We start from the raw sequence: 6,188 nt of genomic DNA, 5'->3' as shown, positions 1-6,188 counted from the left end.
ATCATTATACACCAAAGTGAGGTGTCCATGCAAGGCTTTAGATCTTTTTAGCTAGCTTAGGGTATTTTAACATTTATTCCTTCACTAATCCAACAAAAAATTACAATAATATGGAAACTTGGTCAGAAAATCGCACAGATGCACACAACATCATAGTTTGGTTCCATAAACATCCCATAAAATTTTCAAATGATTTTGACAAGGTGGTACTATACATCTTGTACAATCATGAACAACTCTCGCTTAGTTATTAGGTTATATGTTAGACATGTATGCCTTTGCGAGGATGTGCATGACCACTTTCTCGGAATTAGTTGAAACTTTTTTGTCAACGTTATACACCAAAGTGAGGTGTCCATGCAAGTTTTTATAATTTTTTAGCTAGGTTAGGGTATTTTAACATTTATCCTTCACTAATCCAACAAAAAATTACAATAATAGGTAAACTTGGTCAAAAAATTGCACAGATGCACACAACATCATTGTTTGGCTCCATAAACATCCCATTAAAGTTTCAAATGATTTCGACAAAATGGTACTATACATCTTGTACATGCATGAACAACTCTCACTTAGTCACAAGGTAGCTTAAAGCTTTTATCCTTTAGTCATTCAACAAATAAGTACAATAATATCTAAAAAATGTAATAAGATGTTTGAAAATCAATGAGGTAAATCATTAAGCAATAATATATTAATAATTAATTAAAAATCTGGCAAAAAAATAAACATAGAGACATAGAAAAATAATAAACACAACAAATGTGGGAAAAACAAAAAAAATTGGCTCCCATTGGGTTCGAACCCGGGAGCGCAGGGAGAAACTCAAAGTGCCTTACCAATGCGCTACTCAAGTGTTTTCGTTAGTTCTCGACTGTAGTCTTACTTAAACTGTCCACCTAAGCGTGACCAAATGAACAGGCCTGCAGGCCGGCCCATCGAAACCCCCACGTTAGTCGCTTCTCCGCCGCCGTGACTGACTCCCTCGATTCTCCATAGTGGCGCCGCCAGTCGCTCCTCCATAGCGGTTGAGCTTGCCGTCCTTGCCGATCCGTCACCAAGTTCTCCCCCTCGTAGACACTCCCCTCCACTACAGCTACGCCGCCCAGACCTAGAGCTTCGTCCACCTATGCTGCAGCGGTGGCGTGGCGGCCACGGCTGGCAGCGCCAGAGGCGCCGGCACCACCACCACCCGCAAGATCACTCTAGCGCAGTTGTCCGCCGCTGGAGCTCCATCTGGCGCGCTGCCCCACTCCTCGCCCTCGATGTCCCCCAATCCTGCCTTCCAGTTTGGAACCACCGAGCTCCTCTGTGCTTCGCCCACCAGGTGTTCGACGCTGGGCCTCTACGCCGCTGAACAAGACGATATGCCGCTCTATTTGGGTAATATGCAGTGAGTTCATTTCATGTGTTACAATTCAAGGTCTGGAATATGCTTATGATTCTACTTCTAGTTTTAAGAATACATTGAGCTAGCCAAACGGTTCCCTGAAAGCAGACAAACCAGACAAACCAGATTTATCCCTGAAACGTCGAATCATATAGTTCTCCTAACTAGATGGCTGCTTTAGTATTGTTACATACTGAATTAATTTTTTGTAATACCAAACCATCTGTTAGTGCTGACAAAAACTAGTTTATTAGCCTGCCACCAGTAGAGCAGAGGAGAACGCCTGACAATATTGGTTATCAACTTGCAGGTGTCAATGGAGTTCCAGGTGCCGTCACCACTGGTGCCGACGTGGGAGATCTACTTTGTGGGGTACTGCAAGAACAATCATGATGGAACGTGCGCTGCAAGAACAATGAAGGATTCAAGTTTAGATTACTGGATGAGGAAGTGATACCTAAGCCGAAGCCGAAAGCATGAAGCCAAATCTGAATTGTAAATTGTAACTGTGAATTATGTAAATTGAGTTCCCACTACTGTAAATTATGTAAATTGTAACTTTGATCAATGGAATTGAGTTCCCAGTCCAAATGTGAATGTGTATGAGTTTGATTCTGAATCTGAATGTGAGTCCAAATCTGAATGTGTGTTTGAGTTTGAATCTGAATTTGAATGTGTTATTATGTCAAGCTCTGTGGTTTTTAGGATTGGTTGGTTAGGATGAGCTTTATGGTACTTGCAAATCAGATGGCCTATGAAAGCATGAAGCCAAATCTGAATTGTAAATTGTAACTGTGAATTATGTAAATTGAGTTCCCACTACTGTAAATTATGTAAATTGTAACTTTGATCAATGGAATTGAGTTCCCAGTCCAAATGTGAATGTGTATGAGTTTGATTCTGAATCTGAATGTGAGTCCAAATCTGAATGTGTGTTTGAGTTTGAATCTGAATTTGAATGTGTTATTATGTCAAGCTCTGTGGTTTTTAGGATTGGTTGGTTAGGATACAACAGATGTGCTCGACTAAGCTGTAACGCAGCACATGTTTGGTTGCAAGGAACAGACTAAGCTCTGTAGCATCCTTCAATGTAACATTTGGGAAGCATTTTGTTGCTTTTAGGCCTGATCTGAATATAATTAGAGGAAGCACAGTTAAATGTCATCACAGGCATCTACATGACACACAGTTGAATGCCATCACAGGCATGTCTAAATGAAAATAGAGATACCAAAAAAAGAATAAATAAAAAAATGTTGGGAAAACAAAAACAATAGTGCAGTCTAGGGACATGACACTGGTCCATACTAGAAATCATCATCTTCATCGTCTAGGGACATGTCATCATTGTTATCATTGCCACCATCACTACAGTACTGCAGTACTGTCTCATCTTCCTCCTCATCCTCACTATCTTCACGAATAATACGTTGCTTCTTGCTGCTTATAAGGTCTTGTAAATTTCCTTCAATTATAGTGGCTTCTCCACCTTGAATATTCTGAGTAACCTCATTATCAGCCCCTGCTTGCACTACATGCTCAGTATCAGAACAATAATCATCCTGATGCACATCATGACTGTCCTCATCTTTTTCAGCGACATCATAAATATTCCTATGTTCAAATTTCTGCACAACTCGCCAATCTTTACCTAAAGATGTGTCTTGCATGTAAAATATCTTTTTTGATTGAGTTGCTAAGATGAAAGGATCAGTCTTGTACCATAATGACTGCACATTAATGGATTTGAAATGTCCGTCATCTCGAAGGCCTGTCGTCTTGCCTTCTTGCTTGAACCAATCGCATCGAAATAGAACCACCGTCCGACGGACTTGAAGATTTGAGTTATATTGCAACTCAATTACCTCTTTAAGGACTCCATAAAAATCTATGCCGTTCCCATCATGTGAACCTTCAGTCATTACACCACTATTTTGTGTCAGAAAGAACTTCTCACGATCCACAGTGCTATACCGCACTCCATTAACTATGCAAGATGCACAAGTCTTAACTCGTAGATCTGGGCCACATGACAGTGCCCACAGTCCTTCGCTAACCGATTCTGGATGCTCCTTATGTTTGTTCTCAATCTGTTGCAACAAAAGTACTCAGTTAACCAATTACATATGGATACTAATGCATTTACTAAACCTAGAAACACAATGTGTACTGACTTACATGGCACCTAAACCACTTTGCAAATCCTTGTTCAACCATTTTATCAACATCAAGCGCACCTTGCTGCACAAGATCGTCCCTGTACAAGCTGCATGGCAAAGCTAAGTCATAAGAATAATTTGAAAATTTAGAAATTAAACAAAAACTAATCCCCAAAACATATAATAGATACTTACTCCAAATATTCCTCAGCTTCTTCACAATTATTTAGCACATACCAAACTAACTTATTGAGGACATCATCATCAATGTACTGGCTCCTATTAGATCCAACAAGAGTAACACCATGCTTAAAAATAGAGACGTCATCAGGCAATGGCATCTCTCCATCATTATCATCGTGATGGTTAAATCTATTGTCAATATCCTCCATATACCTAGAACAAAAAGTCAATGTGTCACTTGCCATATATGCCTCAAGCAATTGATCCTTCCTGGCCTCGCCCTGTTCCTTACAAAATTCTTCAAAGTGCCTAGCCGCCTTTCTATTGGGTACATCCATCCGTACTGAACAGGTCCTCTAAGCAGTGCCTCATCAGGAAGATGGACGGCCAAGTGCACCATGACATCAAAGAAGGCAGGTGGAAAGATTTTCTCAAGCTTGCATAGGATCAATGGAATTTCTTCTTTTAGCCGTTTGACAACATCAATCCTTAGATTTCTACTGCATAGTTCCCTGAAGAAGGTCCCGAGCTCTGCAACTGCTTCATATACATCCTTCCTCACCAGTCCTCTTAGGCCAGCAGGTATGATTCTTTGTAGGAGTATGTGGCAAGAATGTGTTTTAAGCTTTTCCTGCACCTTTGAACCATCTTCACTTATGTATCTTGCTAGGTTAGCCGCATATCCATCAGGAAACTTGATACCTTTGAGAAACTTGCATAACTCGGTTTTCTGATCCTTCCCCAAGACATATGGAGCAGGTGGAGCAATGACTGAGTTGCCATGCTGCTGTAAGTGCAATTCAGGTCTTATGCCCATATCATGCAAATCTAGCCTAGCATTGGTTGTGTCCTTGGTCTTGCCCTGTACATTGAGTAATGTGCCAAGAATGTTTTCACATATGTTTTTCTCTATGTGCATGACATCGAGATTATGTGGAAGCTTTAAATGTTTCCAATATGGCAATCTCCACAACCCAACTTTGCGGCTATAAATCTTTGGACCCTCATTGCGCTTCCTTTTATTTCCAATAATTTCATGATGCTTCCCTGGCCTGACATCTTTCACCTTCTCTAGCTCCTCTAGGACCTCCTCCAAAGTGAACTTGCCTGGTTGCTCTTTGTTTTCACGCTTACCATCGAAAGCCAAGCTTCTCCGCCATGCATGTGTCCTTGGAAGGTAACGACGATGTCCAATGTAACATATCTTATTCCTTATTGCCCGAGACAACGGATCCTTATCACAATGAATACATGCATAATACCCTTTTGTTGTTTGCCCTGATAACGTGCTCAACGCTGGAAAATCATGTATACACCACAACACGGCAGCACGAAGGTTAAACTTCTGACCAGTGCATGCATCGTAGGTACTGACACCCTTCCATAGATCGAGCAGTTCTTCAATTAGGGGCTCAAGGAACAAATCAAAATCCTTTCCTGGAGATTTTGGACCTGGGATGAGTAAAGACATAAAGCAGTTTGCTGGATTCACGCATTCCCATGGTGGGAGATTTAGTGGTGTTAGAAGCACTGGCCACATACTGTACTGCGTACTCATGTTGCCAAATGGATTGAATCCATCGGTAGCTAAGGCAAGCCTCAGGTTCCTCGGATCATCTGCAAAGGATGGTTCCCTCGTGTCGAAGTCCTTCCATGCTTCTCCATCAGCTGGATGGCTCATTACATTGTCGACTGGCGTCCTCTTTTTCTTGTGCCATTGTGTTTCCTCAGAAGTTCGCTTTGAAGCAAAAATTCTTTTCAACCTTGGCAAAAGTGGAAAATGCCTCAATACCTTGTGTGGAACCTTCTTGTTCCTAGTTTCATCTTGCCATCTAGATGTCTTGCATACTAGGCACACATTCTCTTTTTCATACCTCTTCCGAAACAACACACAATTGTTCTTGCACACATGGATGTTTTCGTAACCAAGGCCCAATTCTCCAAGATATTTCTTGGCCTCATCATATGATTTTGGCAACTCACTCTGAGGGAATCCTGATGACAACAGCTTCATCATTATGGAAAATCCTGTATTGCCAATTCGATAATGAGACTTGATATACAACATCCTCACTAGAAAAGAGAATTTCGAATGGCTAGATCCCAGGCTAAGTGACTTCTTTGCATCTTCAAGGACTCTTGCAAACCTTGGTTGTTCTCCATCAGCCTCTGCCGCAGCATACAGATCTCCTATCATCTCTGGTACTCCATGATCCTCATCATAATCATCATCGGCCACATCCACATGTATCCCAAAGTCATGATCACTTCCTTCGACCTCCGGCTGCTCCAAATTCTCAACTACTACAGTATCTGCCGACTCCCCATGATGAATCCACCTGGTGTATGTAGCTGACATCCCATAAATGTGTATATGGTCACTTACATCATCCTGAGACCGCAGAGTTTGATTAAGACATTTGCTGCACGGATAAAGTATGTGGCTGTCTTCGGGG

The 6,188-nt window shown here is 41.4% G+C and overlaps 1 pseudogene; it reads right to left on the bottom strand.

The window, feature by feature from the left end:
* Positions 1-2,697: 2,697 nt before the first annotated feature.
* LOC136483478 (uncharacterized) lies at positions 2,698-5,413 on the bottom strand (annotated as a pseudogene).
* Between the last annotated feature and the right edge of the window lie 775 nt (positions 5,414-6,188).

Source organism: Miscanthus floridulus, chromosome 9 (assembly GCF_019320115.1).
Source record: "Miscanthus floridulus cultivar M001 chromosome 9, ASM1932011v1, whole genome shotgun sequence".
Taxonomy (NCBI): Eukaryota; Viridiplantae; Streptophyta; class Magnoliopsida; order Poales; family Poaceae; genus Miscanthus; species Miscanthus floridulus.
The sequence above is the reverse complement of the archived record's forward strand: the minus strand, read 5'-3'. Positions and strand labels throughout refer to the sequence as shown.